Consider the following 26080-nt stretch of genomic DNA (forward strand, 5'->3'; position numbering starts at 1 on the left):
TCGTCTGTGAACACGTGAACAACATCTTGCGTTCCATCAAAGCACAATTTTTTTTTTTTTCAGTGCTATCTCATCAACCATTAGAGAACATACAGGGTCACGTTCATTTCAAGTTTGCTTCTATTGAAGAAATTATTCCAGGAAAGATCCCGGGTATCATCTGGACATTGACTAGCCACCTTCTTAATGAACGCTGGGTGGGCAAAGAAAAATATGGAGCCAGAAATCGATAAGCTCGGGGGCCACGAACGTTTAAGTGCAGGTCACATTTCTTGAGCCACAAAAGAAACCGCTTGTGCTCACTTTTTGGCCTCAAGCGAACATGTGCAAAGAGCAGTTTGGAAACCTCCTCAGTGACATACCGCTGGATAATGCAAAGGGCCTTGGAGATCGAATGCGGAGTATTCTGCCGCCGTCTTTGCTGTCTTCTTGGCTTGAAGCTGTTTAATGGTTCGCTCGGATATTTCTTGATGGAGAACTGGTCGCAGGTATGCTCGAAAGGTCTGTAACAGAGAAAAATAAGGGCATAAGATGGAACAGCGGAACCCCTCGTACGAGCTCTATCCTTAGTGATTTATTTATAACCAGCCTAAGTATTAGGTATACAGGACATAGAAAGTTTAAAACCTCCTTAGCCGTAGGCACGGCTTTCAAAACGCCTACTCGTGCTATATACTGAAAGCGCAATACTGCATTGTATTTTCTCCGTTTGAAAGGAGCTGTGGGGATAGTCACACTATAGTGTTAATGGATGTCAGGTAATTCAGACAGCAATGTTTAATAATATTGCAGCAACAGTGCGATAACAGGTGTGCATGGTCTTTCTAGAACCAGCGCTGGATGTTCAAAAATGACTAAGTGACACAGAAAAAAACGATGAGGCGTAAGACACTACAAATGCCCACGGTCTGACGAAATTGTTTTTTTTTTTGTCCATTTCCTCAACTCGTGCTCCTTAAGACTCCTAGTAAAAAGCTGAACACATTTGCTATTTGTGAAGGCAAGAAACCATACTTAAAATAAAAAATACTGCGCCGTTTCCCTTCTGAGAGAACAGCAAGTAAATGAAAAGCATATCTCAGAGCACCACTTACCTCCCATTTTTGAACATGCGCAGTTCTTTTAAAGGTAGCCTAATTAAAATAATATTTTGTAACATATTTTACAAGAACAAGCTACAGTACAACCGTATATTTAAGATGGGCAGTAGGACATTCTGTCAGGAAGCTGCTGCTGAACTGGTAATTAAAGTTGCCCTCTGGAGTCTGTACATTGGCTGGTACATTGCTGCCAGAAGAGTTTTGCAAGCATCCTGCAGGGGTGACAACATCAGCAAAATCTGTACACTTACACTAAACAGCACACTCACCAATCACAGAAGCCTCTTCTGTCACGAGTGTACTACTGGCCAAAGATTCATCCCAGAAGCCTACAGAAGGCCCTTCTTCAGTCGCAGACGACCCGAAGGTGTTTGCTCATCAGTCAGTTATTCACAATAGTATAGAGCTTTGAACTTATTGTGGAGGATCCTGCAATACGAAGAAACCGTGGCTGGAATCCTCTTCCGGGAATTCTGCAGTAAGTAATCATCAACATTTAGTACCAGCTCTAAAATTAAAAAAAAAATATAGTTGTGGTTTAGCTCTGGTTAACCCTAGTTGAATTGCGAAAGCAACGGCGAAAGCTTCGTTTGCTTGCTTCATTATTCCCCTATAACGCCCTCTCAGTGTAAGGTGCTACATTATTGGGGACACTTAAGTTCATCCTTTAAGGGTATGACGCGAGAGCGTAAGCTACCAGCCCACATATAAAGTCCCGCTTCAACCAAGCCGTGTGGATTGTTCCCGCGTGTCGTAGGGATAACGAGAATGTAAACGGTTCTGGCAGGCTGATTCTGATATCACCCTCACATATGAAAGGAGCGACCCGCGTTGGCGACCCGAGTTACCCCTGCCCATGGCATAGGGGTAACGTGAATTCAAATGTCATGGCAGGCTGATTTTTTTATGAGACCGTAGCGGCCACCCGAGGTCTTGAAAACCTACCGCAGTGTAGCTTTCGCTAAAAATTGAAGCTTATTCTCACCTTGAAATGCAGATTCTCCAGTCACACAGCAGTCAGGGGTAGCAGTCGCATCGGAGGGACCTGAAAGTATTTTTCATTGGCGCAAGTTGCACAGCATATATTATATAAAAAAATTAAAACTTTTCTTTCACTTCTTGGTAGCTGGAACAAAATAATAAGAAAGTGTCCAGTTCAGAAACAGGCGATTTCGCGACTTTAAGTGATTGATAGTGCCAGATTAGATCTGTGTGAGGTACAGGCAGACTTCAAGTGAAGGCGAGATAATATGTGCAGTCTTTCAACACAAAGTTCCGCTGGTACACTGCTTAAGCAAGGAAGGCAATCTTTCTGCAAGAAAACTAACACCCCCAAACAAATAAAATTTGGGACTTCTTACCAGCCACAACTTTAACAGTGAGGTGTAGTCAGTGGGCTAAGAACAGCTTCAGAGCAAACTATAAAAATTTTAAACGGGGGACACTCATTGCAGAAAATTAATTTTTTGCCAAATACTTACACTGTTCAACTGGGAGAAAGCTGGGCACGGCCAGCTTTGTGAGCCTTGTGTGGTCAGGTTCCATTATATCCTTAGCAATGAAGTGGTCATTGCAAGCCCTGTATGTTGCATACAGTAGGCTGGCCGACTTTCTCAGAAGGTTGTCTCTTCGAGTGTACTGAACCCATTCTGCTATCCTGCAATGGAAATGAAAACACTATCAGCGTAAACGTCATTGCATTAATAATATATTATTACATTCGGTATCGCAAGACGTTTGCACCAAACGCAATAGCATAGTCATAGTAAAATGAATAAAAATTGCTGGTGCAGCAGCAAGCCTATGATAGCAGTGACAAAAAAAGCATAATTTTGCTTTCGTTTGTGGTTCTGAATTACCGCCTACACCACATTAAATAATACATATCAGACAATGCCAATATTGCGAGCAGCGTCCCAGCTTGCTTATCCTTTTTTCGTCTATTTTCCTCTGGGCTAATCTAAAGGAAAAAATGTTCAGTACACCACTACTGCAAGCGTTCCGAAATAATAAATACAACATTCGGTAATCCGCAATGCTAGTAATTTGCTATCCTTAAAACTCTAAGGGGGAAGCCGTTTTGTTCAAACCTTCCAATTATAAGCTGACGCGTGAGCGCTTTAAAATCGCATATATGTTTTTGTTTTCAACTTTAATGCGCAAACAGTAAGCTTAAAGAGATTCAAAACATAAGAAAACTCAACGCACCTGCTGTCCCGTGGTACGCGGAAGAAACTAATTCCTGGCTTCTTGTGCGTTCTGCCGTTGTTCTGGCATCACGACATGGAGAAGCAGCTGCTGTAGGAAGGGCCGCCGGACGGCATGGCAGAATAGTGTGAAAAGTGTCAATACACGCGTGTGCTATTCCGAGTTACGAAACCATATTCACAAGTCATAACAATGTTAAAAAATTGTTTTGAACGCAGTTTAAAAGTGCTCAACCATTCAAAAACGCTGCACAGTGGCACACGTAATACGCTTCGACTGATTTGACTCTAAATAGGAGTTGACGACAGGCGCAGATAAATTATACTAATATGAGCCCTTTCCGGATTTGATATACGCGCCAATTGTGCGCCTGTGCGAGCATATGGCGTGCAGTGTGTTTCACCATGAGCAAAACAACCTGCCCGCAATTGCCAGAGTAATAAACAGGCTCAGGATTTCATAAATGAGCACGATTTTGCCCTTAAGCTGCACCGTGAAATAAGTGCATGCTTTATACATTCGTGCTAGCTGCCCCTCATCTCACCCTCTTACTTTTGTAATCAAACCTGCAATGGCGCCGCGCTTTAAATACCGTGCTGCGCCGAATGGAAATAGCCCTCTGGGATGTAAAAACACTACACTAGCTTGTGCTGACTCTTTATGCCAGTATTTTCAAGCAAAAAAAGTGTCTCACCTGTCGTCCAGCAAGCGAAAGGTCGTTTGGTGCACCACAGCAATACCGACGCAGACGACGCCCACAATCACGTGATGATAGAGCAGCCGATTTGCAGTTTAGCATGTTTCTTCAATAAATTACATCTTCATATGTATGCTGAAATACTGGCCGTAAAGCATTAGATGATTATTTAACAACAGGAAGATTGTGTTCTTGTATTTAAAAACATTTTTCCAGTTTGTGCCCTCTGGCGTTGGGTAAAAATACTAGACACCTTCGTAGTTGGGACGCACAGTCCTGAGCAAAAGTGGTATAGAACACTTAGCCGGTGACGGAGCTCGGGAAAAGTGCATAGAAATGCCATATAGCGATGGCGACAGGGACGACAGTGGCACGTGCATGTGGAAAAAATGGGGCATTGCCACTGTTGTCCCGATCTTCTATAGGTAGCTGTTGTTAGATAAAGTCATGACGCAGTTTCCCCGAGCTCTGCCACCGGCTGAGTGTTGTATACCACTTTTGCTCACGACTGTACGTCCTGAGTCCTGTTTCAGCAGGGCGTCCTCTCTTAATATTTTCTTTCTTCCCCTACAGTTGGAGCGTATGGGCAGCCTTGAGTAGTCTTGCGAAGCGGCGAATTTAGGCGGCTGGTGACACTGAGGTATCGCTCGTTTCAGAAACTCAGCTTGAAGACCTGCCATTGTAAACGAAAAGCGGTAATTCTCGCAAAAAGTAAATAAGGACGTAGGCATTACCCCTCTTAGAGCTGCGCTCACTGTTCGATTTCTACCAGTGCTCTTCGCGCGTTGCACATTGTACACGCTCCGTCAGTATGGAAGAGAACAATCAGTTTTCTCAAAAAGACGATTCGTTTTTTTTTCTCTACTAAAGTCGAAAATTACTTCTGGGCATTACATATGCCAAGAGGAATTTTAGTATGCAGAACAGAAAAAAGTAATTAGACGACGACCAAGGCTTCCGACTGTTGTCAAGCCTAGCAGTTTTATCAGCGAAAATAGTTGTTCCGTGATTGTCGTCCTCAAAGGCGCTACAACAGCCTGCGGAAGAACGGCCCGTCTGCTGGCCTCAATACCCAGACGGCCATGGTTGCACGACGGACGACCGGCGGACGTCCTTTTTTCAGAGGTGCGGACGACCGACGGAAATCCGTTTATGTTCTACATACGTAATGCGAATATCCGTCGGACTATCATTTGTGACTCCGGATCACGTCCCACGGACATCCGACAGAACCCAGAGCCGGACATTGTTGTGTCGTATAGCAGTACGTCCCGTACCTCGCGTCATCCGTTTTCTTATCGAGTGCTGCCTGCTCCCTTGGCAGTAGCGATGAAACCAAGTCAGCGTCGAAGAGATGAACAAAGGCGCGTATGCCTTGGTCTCCAGAAGCAGTGCGCTCGCTTATATAGGCTAGGAAAGACGTTGGTACTCAAATTGTCCACTCCGGATGCAGCGCGTGACGGCAGCCTAAGAGGTCTAATCAGCGAGCACGCTGAACGCTCGCTTCGAAATTGCCGCGGCGCGAAGGCGACTCGCCGCCAGGCGATCGGCGCCCGGGTGTCTGAGATTTCAGGCGTGTTAGAATACGTTGACCGCTGATGTTCTTAGAATAAAAAGGTAGCGTAAAAGGACGAGGACGGAGGAAGGGACACAAACACGAACCCTTTCTCCGTCCTCGTCCTTTTGGGCTACGTTTTTATTCTAAGAGTGTATCACCAACTAGCCCAGCAACAAGATTTATTGACCGCTGATGCTTCCTGGCACTGCGACATTGCCATGCGAAGCAGCAGCGGGGCTTGCGTAAAGGGTGTTACCAGGAGAAGCTTGACTTTCGGTTGAGCGGAATCCAGGCGGCTTGCCCGGGCACAACACCATTCAGATGTTTCCCGGACCTTGCTCGCTGGGTCCCTATTGATGTAAAAATTTGATAATAACACTCATGTAAAACTCAGCAAGCATATGTGATAGAAATTTCAGTTACATACCAGTGCTCAATACATTTGTGGTGAAAAAGTAAAGCAGGCAACAGAACATGCAACAGGTGTTTAATTTTTCCGTTTTCTGCTGTACTTTCATTAACACAACAAAGCACTGAATAGCAATATGCAATTAACTCAGCCACCGAGTTCGGACGTCCGTCGAGCGTCGTGTGCCGTCGGGGTAAAGTATTTTAAAGCGCATTTCAATGTGGACTTCAATGAAATTCAAAACGGACGAATGAAAACAAATGAACGATGAAATAAAATAATTGTTTGCGTTTCATTCGGCGTATTTGAGTGAAAAGGGGCGGCCCAGGCCAAGGTAGTGAAGAGGAGGGGCAGCTAATGCGGTGACTGTCACGAAAAGAATGTAAAAATTAAAATAACAATCACTCAACAAAGAGCAAGTCAAAATTTTTGGGTGGTTTTCCAGTAAATTTGAGTGAAGAAACTTTATGAGAAATGAAATGCATGAAAGCCAAGAAGAAAATGTCAAGAGACAGTAATAATGCTAACGCATTCACCGCTCCTGTTTTTGTTTTTGTTTTTTGTTAACTTTTATTTGCCACCAAGCTTCCCATCTCGAGCAAGCGGAATAAACTATTGCCTAGTAAACGCACCTGCCCACTGCTCGAGACCACGTCTTTGCATCGTTTCATCTTGCGTAGTATGAATCAGTTCGAGTTATTCAACGTGTACGTGCTGAGCCGCACGCCCAAAGATGAGCTGGAGCAAGAGAGCATAGCTTGCTCATTACGCGCATTCAGGGAAATAAGGATGTGCTATTGACGACAACAACGGAAAGTGAGCTTTTAAGCGTGCACAGCATCTCCTAAACCTTTTTTCCGCTATCTACACACACACGCCTGCACTCATGTAGGCACACGAAGAGAAGAAATACATTGGAACAATTAGTGCGCAGCCGTCGCGTACGCTCCCTCCTGTACGCCAGGCACCCACTCCCCCGTTGACACCACCCGGTTCTCAGAAAGACGGAGGAAAAAAAGTAAAAAAAAAAAAGCTCACTGAGAGGGCACGGAGGACCAGAATGGCAATACGTAGCCGTGACGTAGATTCTATATCGCCCTTGCTTCCCGTCGCCTGTTGGCGCATTGCGGGTGCCAGATTTCGACTTCGTACACGTATGTGGTCCTCTGCTTAATTGTTCACATTGTTCACGTATTGTCATTTCACGTTTGCCAAAACTGAGAAACTGGTAATATCAAGTAGCTCTTTCCTAGCACCCCACGAAATATTATGTCATGCAAGAACCTCTGTCACACATTATTCTGCATCAAGTGTATTATTGTGGATTAATGTACTTCAAGAACTCAGCCGCGAGGTTCAGTATGTGCGTTTTAAAACAATATCCTTTGTTTATGGCTGCTAGTACATGACTTTGTTTGCCTTATCACTACATGGACACAGTTACATGGCTCTTTACCACTATATTTTTCTGGACTTATCAGGAAAGCTGGCGATTGGGGCCGGTGGTTTTGCGTGATTCGATAAATTTCATATAGTTCACGCTTTATCTATTACCCTCTAACACATGATGAAAATCTAAATGATGAGTGGCCAAAGTCTTGCAGACTGATCCCAGTCGACCGATAAATGCATGAGTCGTGTCTTCTCGAAATAACGTCGTCTGCATTGCCATCGTCTTAATGAGTGATTCAGTTGCAAGAACCCAAATTGGGCAGGTAAATCATAGCAATTCTTTTTATTAAACGCGCTGAACTTGACTGCAATTCTTTCTGGGTTCGCCCTTCATGGTTACCACAACCCATTTGATTACAATGTTTACTTTTTTCTCCTTGGCTATGCTATCTTGCGTTGATGCCTTTACGGCCCTAAATGCCCTAACATCCACTGAGGTGGAGTGAAGGATGGCTGTTCCTAGCCCTACGGGGCTGGGACGGTAGTTCAACGCCGCTTGCGGAGGGGGCTACCCAGCCACCGAATTTTTATCTGTTACAGGCCGTCATTGCGCCCGCCACCGCTTGGGTGGTGGAAGACGGCTGTTGCGGCGCCAGTCTATCTCTCACTCTTCTTTTTCTTTCTTCTCTACTTTCTGTCTGCTGTCCGCACGAGGCAGCGGAGGTAGCTCAGCTACAGAGCCAGTAGCAGGTCCGTGCATTTTCTTTTCCTTCTTCCTACAGCCACAACAACAACAACCTCCACTCTCTCTCTCTTGCTGATCGGTGTTCTCGCAAAACTATGCGCACCCCTCGTCTTCGCTCTCCAGGCCAAGGGACTGCAATACGATAGCTCGAGATTCGGGTCGAATGGCATCTTGTAACCTCCTCTTGACTCAAGTTACCACTGATGCGTAGAAATAAAAGTATAATATCCTCATGAAGAAGCAAGAGATACTCAGACTGTAAGGGCTTAAAGTGCAGCAAAAAAATAAATAAAGGGGGGGGGGGGGGGGGAGTGTGGGCTAGGGCGGGGTTGAACGAGGTTGAATGCGCGTAATTGCCTTAAACATAGGAGCAGTTGAAATTCCCTGCGGCTGGCGGGAAGAGATAAAAGGATTCTTTGAGGAAAGCGACTAATTGGCTACGCAGAAATTATATAAACGGCCTGTCGAAGGGATGAAAGGCTTATGAGCGTTGATGCATTTCTGGCGACAGATTTTCGTCTTAATTGAACGCATGGGTAATTTTGGTACCGCTTTCTGTCGTTATATGTGCATGCGAAATGGCACGCCAGATTTGCTTGTTAGCACCTAGAAGAACTCTTTTAAAGAATTTTCAACTTTTTCTTTCTTTCCAGTTCTTGCTTCTATAAAAAATTCATATTTTCCGCTTAAATAATATATTCTAGCTGGCAAACTTCAAGCGCAATACGCATGCCGGTGATTGTTCTGCAGAAATGCACGAAATTTCATACAATGTGCATAATTTATAGAACTAGCAACATCGAAATATCGACAATACCAGTTGTTGGGCGAGTTAGTGTGCACGGTGATCCATAACAACAGCGCGACAGACGGGACGTGGAAGAAAGGACGACAACACAGAGCGCTGAACACAACTCTGTGTTGTCGTCCTTTCTCCCACGTCTCGTCTGTCGCGCTGTTGTTATGGATCGAAATATCGAGATTCGCAAAAAAAAATTCAGAAATTCTTAAAGGTCTACAAAGGCTATAAGTTTTTAAAGAAAAATGAGTTTTGTTACTAGCATTGACAAAATGTTTGCTCAAGACAAAAAGAAAGGACCGAGGACGAGCTACACTCCTCATTGTTTCGTGAGTAATTATTTACTGCGTTCAATATACGGGATTAACAAGCACCTCATTTGTGACATGACGGACGCTAAGTTGTACTGATGCAAAGGAATCTCTGATAGGTTGAAAACGCTCTAAATAAAAGAGTGTGAATTACCTTTTTATTGAACTGTACGCAAGGCGTATGAAATGGCTCTGATTAGAAGTGAAAAGGAGTGATCGTGTAAATATAGGGGTTTCCGGAGAATTTAAACCTCACATAAAAAGTGCTGCACAATCGGGCACCTCCTACCTAATAGATTATGACATGTATTCTCGTTACGCCAAAATAACAGACGCAACAGCGTCGCACGAGCGTCTCTGCTGCGCAACCCTGGAGTCTTCAGGCATCACACAAAAGGTTATATAGCTGAGTGGAAGCTATTACTTCAGGCTGCAAAATTGTTACATACGGCAGGTCGGATTCCAGGCCACCTAGTGCCGTGGAATGACCACAACGCTTAATTATTTTCAGCTAGCTTTAAGTTTTCTTCTGAATTGCATCCTCTAGCACATTGTAGCAGTCCCTAAATCCAGCTCGTCCGTGCACAATGACACTGCCTTCTTGGCAAACTCTCGTTCCTCGCTTGAGCGCATTAGGAGAGCTTATTTTGGGCTGCCACCACGCAGCTTGCCAGTTGTTTATTCTTGTGCTGGGGATCCAAGTTTCAGCCTTCCTGGAAGAAATCGAGTACACAGATATTACGCTGTTGCTAAGAAATCGTTTAGGTAGAATTTGATTGTCACAGGTCCACTGAGGCTGAAGACCACGCTGCAACACAAGCAGCATATCTTGCAACACCGTGATACCGCTAGCCTAGTTACCTGCCTCATCTTGTGATGAGCGCAACTTTTTTACTTTGCAGTGTCGAAGAAGCTGCTCTCATTGGAGGGAATCAATTCTTCAGAGTGCCTTTCTTCTGTTCTTCTCATTCTCCTGGATAAGCACTTTTTATTTGTTTTGTCTCTTCATAAGTTACACCTTTGCCTTTGTGGTAATTCCGGCCGTTTCTTGTATTCCCAATGCTGCAATAAAATAAAAATGCCCATATAAACACTAAGGGTCCTGGCAGTAGCCTCTAACAATGATAAATTAACTGCCACCTTTGTAATAAAGAGCTGCAATGGTGAATCGCATTGTACGCTGTTAAGCTATAGTAATATCCCTTACAAATAAGAAGGATGTCGGTTTTTATAACGCTGTAGGCAATGTTCTTTAACACTACCTATATTATCTGGACCCCAGAAGCCATGTTGGGCATAGCTGTTAGCTATTCCAACGCTCTTAGCGAGGCAGAGTTCACCTTAGCTTTGATTTACACTTTCTGCCATGCTTGATAGACTTAATGAAAAATGCATAGGACTAAATCTAAAGGAAACGAAAAAAAAAAAAAAACAGATTTTCGTATAGATTCACGAACCGCGGGGATGCCCAGATGAAGACAAGCCTCCATAACGAAACGTTGGCTTGGCTTACGAACTGAGGCACCCTCTCTACCCTTGTCCACTGCTCTTTTATACTGTGTGGCCATCTTCTTATTCTCATTCTACCATGAAAGCTACTAAGAGCTCTGGTTTCAAGAAAAAAAAAAACAGGTTTTCGTTGTCCTTTACCGATTTATTTGCTTCGCGAGATGAAACTTTAATATTTCGTTCTTTTCATTCCCTTTTTATGTAACCTGGGAATGTCTACAAGCATCTGGATGCGAAGACAATATCTGGATTAGAGAGATCAGGAGAAGAAGGTATGTTTGTGAGAGGCCACCACAGATTCCCAACTTCGTTACCTAGGTGTTCAAAAATGCACCGTTCTTGCGACATGCGCCCGCCTAGACGGTAGAAGACTAAAAAATCACACGAATAAAAGAACCCGCGTGCAAGTATGCCCACACCATATGCCACGAAACTGCAAAGCGAAGCCACGTACGCACACTCTCTGTCCTGGAGCAGTGCAAGACTTCATCAGTAAACTCGCTATATAGCGACTTTCTCAGAAACCAGTAATCCGCCTCAGCTGGCGCGATTTTTTTTTAACTAATCTGCCTCAGGTTATATTCGAGCGCAGACCTCAAGGCAGTCGCATAGTCCAACTCTACACGCTTATGCTAGCGGACTGCTGTGGTTTTTATCGAATAAATTCGGTGCCTAAACATTTCACCTTTTCTGCTCGGCTTAAAAGGTCTATGCCCTGGGACGAACTATGTCCACGCGGCATGTAAGCTTGTAAGCTTTACAGCTTTTCTTAGTACAATTGTGATACATTATTCCAGCGCACGAAAAACACACGAACGTTCGTGTGCGTCTCTTCTACCTTCGTCCATGTGTTTTTCGGGCGCTCGAATAATGTCTCACAATTGTGCTAGAAACCAACTAGCCCAGCTTCCTACGCTTAGTAATATAGATTTCCACGTGTTTTTCGTGCGCTCGAATAATGTCTCACAATTGTGCTAGAAACCAATTAGCCCAGCTTCCTACGCTTAGAATAATAGATTTCCCTGTCGTTTTATGAGCAAGTTATTTCGCTCTAGCTTATTGACGAAGGTTGAACTGTAAAGTTTGCTTACAATTGAAAGGCACCATTGTAGTTAACATTGTTGCCGCTAACACTGGTGTTAATTATTATGCTCTATGTACAGTGACATGTGCCCACACTGATGAAGACTTACGAAAATGAAATTGGGCTAGGCGTTGTCTCCTAGAATTCTTTCCATTGAAGCTGATCCTAAAATACGTGTTCAGTGACTGAACCATGTTGACACAAGGTAAAGACGAGATAAAACGGAAATACTGTATATTCTCATCGTTTGTTGTTAGTGGCTACAGGCTTCAACGAATTAGCCAATATTCATGGCAAATTCGGGAAGTTATTATTTCTGTCAGCGAACAGAGCGATACCGTATTACTTTTGAACTCACTGCCGGTAAGAGCGAGGCACCGCGGCAGCATATCTTCCATGCCACGTTATAGAAAATTTTCGCATCGTGTTCAGCGCAAAAGGATTCTTTACGTGCGAAAACTTTTTAGATTAAGGTGCGCGCAGAGCAGCCGCAATTGAATAATCAAATATAAGACCGGTCAATTTTAGTACAAACTGACCCACCGTACGGATTAATTTTGAGATGAAGTTCAGATCGGCCTTGAACGGATCAAGCTGGCAAGGGGAAGCAGAAAGTTGGTCCTCCCTGCGTTATTCACTTCCTGAAAACTAATCGCGCTCAAATGGCTATTAGCTCGAGCTTTCGCCCTCAGAAAGAAAAATATGGGGAAAAGTTTCCCTTTATCAAAATCTTCAAATCGAATCACCACTGCCTTCTCAAAACAACTTGCGGCTCAAAGTAGAGCAGCTTCAAGCAATAACGATGAAGATATTCACTTTTATCTCCAAGCATAGCCTGAAGGAACGCGAAATCAGGACGCGTTGAAGAGCCACAGCTCTGTCGCCAGTAAATCCTAGCAGCGGCATTCTCTGAGCAGAGACCGTTTCGAGCAGCGGCGAGAGGGGTCCTGAGCCCAAGAGTATATATTTAGCCGCCGCCCATCGCCGGACCTGTACTCCTTCGAATAGACCAGGCTGAGAAAGCCGCGGAGGTTCTCCCGAAGGCAAAACAAACATGTTCATCTTCAGCAGCCTCGGCGCCGCTCAATTTCTCGAGCAAGGCTTCCATCGAGAATTCTGTGCTCCAAAGGCGATTTCTTCTAAGCTAATGGCGCTCACTTCTTCGTTGAGCCGGCCCTGTTTTTGGGTAGCTCATGCGGCCCTCGCGAGTTAAGCAGTCGACCACCGCCTGCGCTTAAGTCAACGTGACGCGACTGCCTAACGCCGCGCCGCCAGCCGCTAGGCAGCCCGATCACATATATAGCCTTTAACTACTTTTTTTTTCTGCACCCTGTTAAAGGCCAAGGGCTCGGGATTGAACCCGGTCAAGGCTAGTAGCCGCACAATCACCGGGGAGAAAAGGATGATGCCCGAGGGAAACAAGGAGCTATATACCCCGGGAAATAAGCCTTGTTACCGTGCTTGTTATTAGGGCTCCAATTTGTTGCTTAAGGTTAGGCATAAAAGGTTACTCAACCGTGTGTTACGTCAGAAGGCTACTGAATTGCATTCTCTTGATATCAACTGGGACTGGAAAAAAGCCTTTTGCGGTGAATACCAGCAGTGAAGTTATTGCTGAGTATCGCCTAGATTTTACATGTATTTAACATAAAAAAATTGATATCAATTTTGATTAAAAAGCAGAGGTCGTAAAAGGACCTGCATTTCGGCTCATCGGTACATACAGTTATGATATGACGCGAGACTGCGCCCAGGCTGGCACGGAAGAAACGCTTATGTCAGGCCGTCAGTCAGATAAAGCAGCCTATTATGCTCTTCTCTCCGGCTGTACAATGCCCCCGCCAAGAAGCAGAACAGAAATTTTAGAGAAATAGGTGTCTTAGCTAAGCACTCATTTACTTCGACATCGTGGATGAAGGGCAGCATAATGTAGTTACCCTTTATCAGCGGAAAGTGTGGTTAAAAACACTACATATAATTAATGGTGGTGACAGATGAAACGTTTCTATAGGAATTGAACGAAGAAGTATTCAAAAAGTGTTGTTTCTTAAGAGAAACAGATATAAATGATTTGGACCCAAACCTACATAGTCTCACGAGGAGTGCAGGTCATAAGACATCGTGATAGAAGGCTTGAGTTAACCGGGCAGATATATCTAACGTGCCAATGTTACAATCCCGTCAGTGAAATACCCAGTTACGCCGGCGCAAGCGGCGTGTACCGAAAACTCTTATTGTCCTAAAACGTGTTATCTGACACGCTTAGCGACCTGTTTAAGAATGAAATGAATTGCGCTGAAAATAAAATTTCTAGGATGACGGAAATTGAGCTCGGCACACTTGAATTCTGATATAGAAAGCCTAATCCAACCCTGAAAATGTTCACACTACAGCGTGAAGCTCTAGTTTACCAAACATGCAGCTGCGTATACACAAGCGACGTAAGCGAAAATGCGGATTCGAAAAATGCACTTGATCTGACATGTGGATCTGTATATTTGAGAAGTAAAGTGTAATAAAATGAAGATTTATAGTGAGATGAGAATCGAGGTCGGCAAACATGGATCTCGAGTCGGTAGAGAGACTCGTAGGCCGCAATGGCACGTTCGCGAAGCTTGGTTAAAGCAGCGCTTCAAATATATACCTTGGAATCTTTCACATCATGTGACAGCTTGCGTCTATACGTCTGAGATTACAGAAGCACTAAATAATCGAATTTAACTAACCGATTAGCAAAGTGCATGTTGGAAGGAGGACTGTACTCTAACGACGATCCGAAGACGAAAAAAAAAAAAAAAAACGCTGTTAAGTAATAAACTTAAAAGCGCAGTTTCAGATTCACCGAAATTTTTACACTTCTCTTCCGATTTCCAAAGTGAAGCAAGGGTGAGCACGTCCAAAAGCAATGCCAGGAGTGTCATTTATGTCTGGAATTTTGTGTTACAATGCATATCAGATATGAAATCCTCGACAAATCTTTGTCATATATCGCGATAAAAATATTTAGTGGGAAAAATTCTAAAATACTAACAAAACAACCCGCGCGATTTGAACATGCAGCGCAGCACCGATTTTTATTGCGAGCAGTCTCTACCAACTACTGGCTATTTATGGACCTTTTGGTTCCTTTTTTATTATTTCTAATGACGCCAATACATGCTAGTCTAGATGTTTTAAAAGTAGCGCAATCCTATAGTTTAGGCACATGACCAAAAGCTGTGGCAACAAACTGCACGCCAAAAGGCAACAGACACGTACAAAACAAACTTTACAATACAAACAATGCAGCATTGCTTTATTGCCACCTCTCTAAGAATATATATATATATATATATATATATATATATATATATATATATATATATATATGCTGCTCATTTCCAGCGTTGTATATTGTATTATCCGGCCTGGAGAGAGAGAATTAAGTGGTTCAGAACTCGGTCACCAGCTCGAGGCTGATGGCCATAAAAGTACTTCTTTATAACATTTATGCCGAGATTTCGCACAGCGTTGAAGAGCATAAGGTACCTGGAACCGATCCTAAGTATTGAACCTGCGTGCACCAGCATTCGGACGCAAGTAATTACGGAGCGCACAATTGTCTTCTAGCAACATTTACTTCTTTCCATGGATGTAAATTTGTTTCACTTTGTGCAGGCCTCCAGTGATCTATAGGGCTGATAGTCACGAACACATACCATGTCATCATTTTCCCCAAGAAATAAGAACTCGTGCTTAGAATACAACAACGAGCTTAGTTTATTTATATTTGCATATCGTGCATACATAAGTGAACGCCGCAGGCTCTTCCGCTCTACCTGCGTTCACGCCGTGCCTGCTAGTCGTAGAAATATCATTTTTTTTTTATCCGGCCTGTTCTCACAAACCGGGCAAGAGCTCCATCGATGACAAAAGTCTTTTTTCTTTTGTACTTACACAATTTTTTTCATAACTGCAGAAGATTTCGACTTATAAGGGCACCGCTTTTCGTAACAGAATATACTTTCTGTCCAACAGCCGCAACATGAAATTTCTTCGTACAAGGTTCTTTGAGAAATATCAAATTCTGCGTTGTTTTTGTTTTCCTTTTAAAGGCACGAAAACTTACAAATCGGGAAGGAAGATAGTTCGGAAAAAAATGGTCCCGAATCTTATGCACCAAGCGGATAAGTGCCGATAATTTGCGAGAAAATATTTTATGAATTGAAAGCGCGAAACCATTTATCCGAGACTATATTTCAAGCACAAATCCTGTAATTTCTCTTTCAAGCCGAAAGGCGCTTCTTTGTAGTGTTTTTCTGTTTGTTTGTTTGTTTGTTTGTTTGTTTGTTTGTTTGTTTGTTTGTTTGTTTGTTTGTTTGTTTGTTCACAGCCCAGTGGCCTCAGAAACCACCGTATTATGAAATATGATACATATGGTCCGTTTGTAATCAAGAAATCCCAAAGATGATATAGCTGGTTTACAACAAGAGCGGCAACATGTGAAGGTGTAACATGGCTCCTTTGGGACGCGTTTCGGCGCTCACTGATTGCAAGAAGCTCGGGAGAAAAAAAATTTATGTACTCTCTCTTGTTGTTGATATTGGTAGGAATAACTGCACTATGTAGCAGTGGCCCTGAGCTGCTGTACAGCTGCACTGCATTGCTGTCCTCGTACTATGTTTAAGCCTAAAACTTAAGAGTAGAAAGTGAAATAAAATGCACTAGTCTGAGACGTGGACTAAGAAAGGTAAACAAAGACACAGGCAGAGATATCGGAATGCTAGGCGTCGCTTGTGCGAAATCCAGGCTTGTCACTGTATACCCCCTTGTCGCCTGTCGCGTTATGCAAAACGCAAAGGGAACGCATCCGAGAGAACTTGCTGCTCCGCCCAGGACACGGAACGGAAAATTCGAAGTAGTTTACTATGGGGCAAGAACTGAGAGACAGACATGGATGCACTTTTCATCCAGCTGGGTTTCTGCTTTCCCATTTCGATATTCAGAAGTAATAGTGGCCAGAAGCCCTGGTTTGTCACCGGAGCCCCGCTTGGGCATATTATTGTCAGTTTCACGCCTCCTTCGCCCCTAACGTGTCCGTCGTTCTCTTCTTATTTTTTTTTCGCATACTTTCCACTTCATCTTTCGCAAGCAATTCTACATGAAAAGACTCACTCAAAGAAGATTTCGATTTCTCTCCCCATCGACTCCTCCACAAAAAAAAAAAAAAAGAAAAGAAAACTGCACGCAGAAAGAGGGCTTAACTTGGAAGAGGAAGATAGCAATATGAAAAACTGAGTTAAGTAGGTCTTTTACTGCCCCTGCTGGAGCATTAAAATTGACTGCACTTGGTAAAGCACACATAATGTCCTACAGAATCAACAGTGCACGCAGCTATGCACACTACTGAAGAGAAAATCTCTAGATAGAACAGTTTTCTGGTAATAAATATGGAACTGCCTGCTTTTGGAGGCTATACGTTATCAGCCATGAAAAAAGTATAGGCAGTGTCAAAGCAGACTTTATGGCCTCTCGATCTTCTCGTTCTGTAATTACCCTATCTTTCAGTTCTTTCAGCTCTGACAGTAACACGCTGGGATTTAATTTAACGCATTTGCATTCCAATTTTTGTCTGAGCCTTGCTTCTCAAGTTAGCGAACTGAGTAGCGCTCGGACTTATTGTGGCACCTCTGTAACAACGAGGGAGCTCCATGTTGGCGCGCACAAAGAACAGCGGTCACCTGCATGTCCTTAAATGTCAAATCTAAATATGGTGTGCCCTTTCGGTTTAAAGGGACCTACACCTGCGCATGACCACTCATTAGATCATGACAGAAAGGAAAATGTATTGTGTCATATCGTAAGCATCAAGCACTGTGATATCAATCAATAAGAATTTATACCTTTCCCATGTTAGTGAAAATTGGAAACAAACAAACAAAAAAACATGCTGTGCGACGCCCTGCGATTAAAATCTAGGGGTCCTTCCAAGGGACGAGATTTCAGCGGCTACTACTTTTGTGTTGTCGGGTACGCAACATTTTGACGTCATCGTGACGGTTCTTCAATATAATAATCCATTGAAGTTTGATTCCTGACCACTGTGATTAGGTCACCTCTATTAACTAACCTCAGACCACCCAGTCCAATAATCATCACTGAGGCGCTCTCTTAAAGCGAAATCAGAGCATGTTTCTTGTCCTACAGCGCTCATGACGCCATCTGTGCCATCGACATTCGATGCTAGAAACAGAGCGTACCTAAACATTTTCACCTCTCTCGTTTGCTTCACTTCTTTAACCGGACTCAAGGTGAACCCTTTAAGCGTTAATCGAAGTCGCACTTCCCTATTCCACCCTCTCAGCGCGGTCTTCCTTTCTTTACTGTCTAATGACTGGCGGTAAACAGCTTCCAGGTTAGGAAACACCGACATCTGCACCACGCTGCGAGGACTTGACTGTAACCTGACTGACGCCCCCCATAAATATTAGATGTCCCAAACATTGAGCGCTAAACAATGACCGTAGCTGCTTATCGTCTGTGCTGCAACAACTTGCAAGGACATATAAATATTTGTACAAGCCGTGAATGGGGGCGTTTACAGCGGCAAAGAATATATAGCAGTGTAAAAGGGAGAACAAAGCTGGGTATATAACACGGGTCTCCGTAGTTCACTCATTGGGATTAAAACAAACGAAGAAAGGTCTGAAGTACTTTCCCTCTTTTTATTTACCTGTGTTTTAACAATATAGGCTTTACATGAAGTCTATTCCCGTTCGCATTCCTGTTTTGTGCCGGAAAATTTGGGACTTCACGTCTCTCGTTCGATTTCTGCACAGAAACGGACTCGTCATCAAACTTCCATCAGAGACTTCAATGAGAATGCCTTGAATCCAAACCTTGCCGGCTTGAAACGACCACGTGAAACGAGCGAGTGGAGTTTTTCTGTGCTCCCCTTTCAGAAGTAGTTACTCTTCTGTTATGGTAATTTTTTTTTTGCTTGAATACCATCGAAGACAATTGCGAACAATTCTTTTCAGACGCAGACGAGTCTGCGACCGAACGAGACAATCGTTGAGCGCGTTCGTTCATATTTGTGCTCTTCGTGCTTCTCAGCGTACCAGACTTTGAGCTACAGCTTTCTTCACTGCCCTTCACACAAATACAGGGCAAAAACAAAATGCAGTTCTAATTCTGTATCCTTGCGGATCTCTCTGGTCGCCGCAATTAACAAGTAAAAAAAGCTCAAATCGGTTGCCAAGTCCCGGAAGGGAACATCCGGAAATGAATTCCGGTGAAACTGATGACAACAGCTCCAGGTAATTGACAGAGCTCACTAGTTGTGTAAGTTTTTTATATTGTATTCGGAAGGAAACCTTATATAAGAAACTTATTCCTTATGTAAGCTTACATACACAGCTTTCATTAGTCATACGGCTCCGAAATCGCCTTCAGGTATGACGCTACTCGTCGAATATCGCATATCTAACGAAACTCAATGTTTATCTTTTGGTTCACGTTCATCACTGCAAAACAATGCGTACCAATAGTAGCTATAAATACACTTATTGAGAAGGTGAACCAGGTCGGTGGCTCAGCGAGCGACTGAAACCGAATCTCGAGATTTTTTTCCAGGCGCGTTATTGAGTCAGTTACCTCGCAATTTACAGTAGGATATGCGGGATCCTTTCAATGTTTTCGAACACGGGCTTTCCGTTCAACCGCTGTTATGAAATAACAAAAGCAACGAAACATGTATGAACCATTCTTACAAAATCTCTTCTGAATAGGAAGCGTGAATTTTTAATCAATACGTTTTACTGTGTTACTGGTTTTACTAAACATTTCGAGGCGTCAGGTGCATAATTGTGAACACTGGCCTTCTCCAGAAGCTTACGACGAATATGAATGGATTTAATTAAAAAACTGGACATTGCGACGTGCTCCGAGATTTGGTTCTGCCTAGATCCGGCATATGAGTCGCAGCCGTCGAACATCTGTCATAGCTCAAATAAGTTGCTACTTTATGGCATCTTGGGAAGCAGTAAATATATATATATATATATATATATATATATATATATATATATATATATATATATATATATATATATATATATATATATATATATATATATATTTACTGCTTCCCAAGATGCCATAAAGTAGCAACTTATTTTATATATATATATATATATATATATATATATATATATATATATATATATATATATATATATATATAGCAAAAAAGTGAAGGCGAAATGAGAGACTCGTTGTGATACAATTAAAGGAGCCAACAGTTTATGAGTCTAAAATAAACGTAATGGGATAATATTATTTTAGTGTTTTGTGGTTGATCTGCAACCATAATTAGTCCGGTGGGGATTTTAGGGAGAAAGAATATAAATACAAAGCGGAAGACAAAACAGCGCGCCGATGTTTGGAGTCGAACCCACGACCTCCGAATATCGCGTCCAGTGCTCTACCAACTGATCTACAACGGCGGAATAATATCCCCATACGTTTACCGTAGACTCGTAAACGGTTGGCTCCTTTAACTGTATCGCAATGAGGCCCCTCATCCCGCCTTCAATTTTCTGCCTAACAGTTTGGAGGGTCTCGGTTCCTGTACTCTTGAGACCAAAAAGATGCCGTAAGAGGGTTCTCGCATAGCTGCTGCCCTTCCTATTGATCACGTGCCACATGACGCTTACGGCATAACAGGATGTTCCACATCCGCCGCTATGGATGAGGGTAGCGCTGGTGAACACTCTCGGGTTTTGGTTATAGTCAGCATAAATACCCAATAAAGTGGAAGGTTGGACTGCCGTCGTTGTAGCTCAGCTGGTTGAGCACTGGACGCGATATTCCGAGGTCGTGGGTTCGACTCCCACCATCGGCGCGTTGTCTTCTCTTCCGCAGTGCATTTATATTCTTTCTCAATAAAATTATCGCAGGACTAATTCTGGACGAGAACAACTACAAAATACTAAAAAAATAATTGTTATGAACTTGTAAACTGTTGGCTCCTTTAATTATATATATATATATATATATATATATATATATATATATATATATATATATATATATATATATATATATATATATATATATATATATAAACTCGAAGTGGAAATGGTGTTAATCGATAATTAGAGGGCCTCCTAGATGTCTGTTAAGATTAGAATGACGAAAGCCTGCCCATCCTCTCCTATCATTTGCCTCTGATTGTTTGCCTTTTATTGGCGTTCGTTGCAGTGCGACATATAATAATAATTGGTTTACAGGAAAGGAAAGGCGCAGTATCTGTCACACTTTCCCCGACAAGTGTGCGTTTGGACGCACACCATCGCTCCTGTTGCGTGGCGTTCCTTGGCGCGCGTTCAAGTGCGGGATTGCAGATGGCAGGAACGCTAGATAAGATGAGACTTCTGGTTGCTCGCTTCGAATTTGACGGCTAGTGACGTCACTTCTCTATTGACCAATCTGGTGCGCCGCTCGCGCGGACAGCTTTTGTCAACGACAGTATGAGCCATTAAAGGCTCTCGCCTTAATACATGTAGGGGAATCCGCTAAAGTGGACCAGATTTGTAATAAAGAAGTAGTTACTCATTCACATGCGCCCAAGCGCAGCCATACGGCTGCAATTCCCATTTTGGGCAATTCCCATGAATACATTCGATCAACACCGTTCCCACTTCGAGCTATTGATCAGTTCGCTCCCACCCTACCATCTATCTGCATGCCATCCTGGTTAGCTCAGTTAATAAAGAAAAAAAACTCCTGGTTAGCTCATTTGGTAGAGCGATTGCCAGGGAAAGGTGGTAGTCCTGGGTTCGATCCCCGGATGACTACGAATGTTTCTTTAACTACGAAGTTTCCGAGAAAGCTGTATAGCTTTCCTTTGTAGCCATATGACTGAGCTTGGGAGGATGTCGATGAGTAATTACTCCCTCATTAGACTCCTTTCCTGAACTTTAGCTTGCAATCCTTACCTCGAATACTATCCGACCACTAGTAAGGCCACCGAAGCCATGTGTCTTTATTGTTTGTTGTAAAAAAGATGATTACCATGTTTGCTTTCACAGCGGAAACATTCGCCTAACCGTATCGTTTTTATGTGAAATTATAACGCATTTTGCAAAGCAATTATTTCCCTTTGAATACTTGTATGGTTTGTAACTATTGAATATTTGCCTTTCACTCCCTAAAGATTTGTTGCTATGTATCCCCACTGCATTGTGAACGGATTGCCTGCTTTATTTGTGGCTATTTCTATAGACTTGCATTTCTTTTCTTTATCATTATCGTACAATTGACCTCTTATGCATCCCCACTCCCCTGTTTAATGCCCTCGGTTCTGAGGGTAAAATATATAAATAAATATTCCCGAGCCATACTTAAGTCGCTCAATTTCAGTCCCCTTTAATTTGCAGGAGTGTAAATTTACACGGCATTATAGGCACAGCTCCCGAATAGGACAAGTTTTTTTTCTTAAATGACTGTTTTTTGTGAAATGCGTTGCTTATGTTGATGATCGCGATGAAAGTCAAAATGTATCAGGCATGTATAGGCCCAGAGTAAATGCAACATTGTTTCAACAGATTCCATTGAAAATGCAATTTTTTCGCCACTTTAGCGCACACCACTATATGTGGTCTAATATAATAAATGGACCCTTAGAAAAATACAAATCCACTTGTATTCATATGATGACATAAGCCCCAACAGGCCACTCTCACTTAATGAACAGCGTATGTCGAATGCGAAATATTGATGAACGAATAAAAAATGTTGTCGACAGCCGCCGGTTTCCAGAAGTTCATGCATGCGGGATCAACAATTTTTTGCGTTTATTTCAAAGGGTATGTAACAGCGCCATTGAGGTTAAAACTGTGGTAGCCTCATCTATTTTATTTTTTTTTCTTGCAAGAACGTGATGAGCTAAAATCCACTCGTGTGCGGATTTACAAATGCAGTTTTCCAGTCAATAAATGCGCCTTTGTGGTAAAAAAAAAAACACGATATGACAAATACAACCAGAGAACCAACATTTCCTGGGAATCCTAATTGTATGTGGCTGCCCTCAGTTAAGGTTTCATTTCGAAAATCGTAGTAGATGCAGTAGAATGGCGACAGAATGACGAGAGAGGTGCTTCTCTTAACAGACAATGCGAAATAAGCAGACATGGCAGTAATTGAATTACAGTAATGAAATTACTGTAACTTAATTACTTTTTTCGGTAATTTGTAATGTAATAGATTGCTTTTTCAGGATCGTAATTTAGTAATGTAATGAATTACATTTGAAAGTAATTCCGCAGCAAAGGTAATTAATTCCTTTCGAAATTACTTTTACTAAAGTGCGCCACTACTCCTTCAATAGACAACAAAGTAGAGTGCCGCGAAAGCAGGAGCGACGTGCGGCAAGCCGAAGCCAGCGTAACGTATCGGCAAAAGGAGACAGAATTAAGCAGAACAGTGCGTCTGAGACCTCGGATGTAGCGAGGTCACTTAGTGACAACAATTCTCCGAACAGCAGGATACAAGGCGTCAAGGGAATGCCGAAGGAAGAGATGGTGCAAGAAGGCTGGAGTTGAAAACTAGTTGGGATCGCGGCGCAGTGGCACTCCCTGTTGCGTCGGCTAAGGCACAGTGGTGCCTGGTTACACTCGTTACCGCGGGGCGAGGGAGGATTGGGGAGAGGGAGGGGGGGGGGGGATAGGCGGGAGGGTCCATGGCGTGAGCCACCGCGGCTTGAGCATTACTGAGCAGTAAGCACAAGGTGCCGATGTCGATTCTTGGGACTGAGGAAGCAATAACGTATCTTCTTCGGGCTCTTGAAATGGCATAGACACAGCACCGGGCCAGCAAGACGCTGGGTTCGCCGGTCATTTCACGACAGTTCGACCACGCTTCTGCTTTTATTTTTTTATTTTTTGCGGTTGTCTTGTTTTTGTAATGGCAAGTGCTGCAGGAAAGAGGGAAGGAATAGCTCTCGGGGACGGAATTTGGCGTTAATACGAAAGAATGTGTGTGCTTTGCGTCTGGAGAGCAAGTTATTTTGTTTATAGCTTCACTTAGTTTTTTCATGAATGGCAACTAGAAATTAATTTAAAAGTAATTGAATTACTCACTAGAAGTCATTGTAATGTAATTTTATTACTTTTGGGCAGAGTAATGAGTAATGTAATTTAATTACTTTTCTGGGATTTTCTGCAAAGTAATTAGTAATGTGATTTAATTCCTTTTCAAAAGTAATTTTGCCATGTATGGAAATAAGCATAGTCGTGTTCATTTGACGTAACTACGCTGAATGGGTGATGTGTGTCACGTATAATATTGGTACCTCACGTAGCTCCTTGGGGTAACTAACGCCAGACAATAGGTGCTTTCCCTTTGGCGGAGCAAAGAGAGAAGCGGAGAAAAGTGTTGTATGGCTAAAAGAACAATCTGCACGTGCTAGTTGGTCACTGCCCCTAGCACTAGAATTCACTGGCGGGAACTGTATAGCGGAATATAAAAGGTCAAATGGTCCAGGCTTGCGGTTCAGCTTGTCACTAGTCAGCGCCGCCTCTCACTGCTCGTGTGTCGGGTACGGAACTATTAATTTTCTACTCGGTTTGTCCTGTCATTCCCAAAAGGTATGGTAGAGCGTGGGGCTTGCTTTTCATCGTGTACTGTAACTTCGGTATATTTTGGGGATTTTCTTGTTTAAAATGTGAAGACTAAGGAATGCGTAATTGTACTCCCCTCCCCTCTGTGGCGTCCTTGAAGGATAGCTTTTAATGCGGGGCTGCAAAATGTATTTCCAGCCTAAGCTCTTTTATCCTCTCACTGTACAGCCCTGAAAAGAGTAAGGAATAAAGCACTGTATTCAGCGGTATTCTCTCTTTTTTTTCTTTCAATACATCGAAAACATCTCTGCTTCGTGAATCATTTATTGACCTTGAAATCGACCATGTGCCGTCAATGAATAAGGTCCTCAGTGCAATAGCACTAATGCTAAACATAAAGGTGTCTGGTAGAAAAGATATGTCGCGAAGGATGGAAGAAGCAGACAAAACGTTAGCGTCTATCTAAAGTGATTGCGTAATTTTTTAGGCAACCAGGCAGAGCTGGTTTCTCGCCCCTACACTTCGCGGTCTCCACTGTTGGTCCTAAAAAGTGCGCTACTACAGCAAAGCGCCGCTAAGCGGGGAACAATCATTTTCGAAATGTCACAACATTTTAGAAGACAACAAAGCTGCTAATACTGTTTAGGGACTCTCAAAAGCGGCCATCAATGCGTTTAAAAACTCTAGCGGCTTGCCTCGGGCTGAATAGCGGGAGCGAATCGATCTCATGAGCCCGCTTTAGATAAAAGAAAATCAGTTTATCTCTACAGACAGCTAACACCATTTAGCCTTTTGTAATCACTTTTACCCATATAGTGAGAGCCTTGACACGTTTCTCCTAATATTCAGGAATACTTCATTCAGCTGGACCATTGACCTCAATTGTTTGCTTTCCACGTATCGCTTTTCAGGTCTCACCACCCTTATCAGTCATTCGCTTTTCTTTCACAAGCGCTCATACAACTGATTGCGCGAAGCGCACAGGGCTTCACGTTGTCAAAACAATGGGCTGATCAATCTCTGCAGTATATGGCAAGTTACCCGACGCTTTCAGGAATACCCCACCCAGGGATAATAACAGGATCGTGTACAACTGCAACCGATACCCGGACAAAAACCAGACCACATCTAAGACGAAAACGCAGTCAATTAGGTCTCAGAAACGCAACAATTTTTAAGCGTGGGGCGCAATCCTTTCTCGGCTCCTGTTGATCGCTCAAAGTAGAAGCTGGTCGAGCGAAAACAGCGCTGATCCGTCAATGCGGGTCCAGGCGACGAGTGACATTGTACAGCGGGCGTCATCGAGAGCACTGTACTTGCGTTTTCCGCCATGTATGTGTTTGCGTGAGGCTATGAAAAACTTTTCTCAATATAGGGTGCTTTCCTTTGCTGCGAAACACAAGCTGTAAACTTACATCTCATTTGGACGTTTCACTGGCCCTGCTGAAAGCATATACGCACCTCTAAAGGGCATATCGAGCAGTCTTGTCGGTGTATTGACAGCAGTGCTCACATTTTTCGACACTTGCTTAACACATTTTTATGTTTAGTTCTTAAAAAGAGACGTAGGAATACCTTTATTGACTGGCGCTCTTGAACCTGGAAAAATGCAGTGCGGTGTGATATCCCCCTATTTCCAAAGTATCAGCAGACAAAAAATAAGAAT

At 43.1% G+C, this 26080-nt stretch overlaps 1 long non-coding RNA gene and 1 pseudogene across 2 annotated transcripts in view; both read right to left on the reverse strand.

Moving 5' to 3' along the window:
• Positions 1 to 377: 377 nt before the first annotated feature.
• On the reverse strand, positions 378 to 3424 carry LOC146199436 (uncharacterized; annotated as a pseudogene). The gene is made up of 5 exons (XR_014705080.1): positions 3309 to 3424; positions 2582 to 2757; positions 2086 to 2145; positions 1370 to 1573; positions 378 to 503 (listed from the first exon to the last, which is right to left on the reverse strand). The product of XR_014705080.1 is annotated as an uncharacterized LOC146199436 (transcript).
• Positions 3425 to 4009: 585 nt separating this feature from the next.
• LOC146199437 (uncharacterized) overlaps positions 4010 to 26080 on the reverse strand; it is an 88573-nt gene continuing 66502 nt past the window's right edge. The window contains exons 2-3 of the long non-coding RNA XR_014704752.1: positions 5820 to 5913; positions 4010 to 4140 (exon numbers count right to left, since the gene is read on the reverse strand). This is a non-coding gene — a long non-coding RNA (uncharacterized LOC146199437). The remainder of the gene's footprint in view (positions 4141 to 5819; positions 5914 to 26080) is intronic.

This window comes from Amblyomma maculatum, chromosome 2 (genome assembly GCF_055883805.1).
Source record: "Amblyomma maculatum isolate TAMU_Amacu chromosome 2, ASM5588380v1, whole genome shotgun sequence".
In the NCBI taxonomy this organism is placed as follows: Eukaryota; Metazoa; Arthropoda; class Arachnida; order Ixodida; family Ixodidae; genus Amblyomma; species Amblyomma maculatum.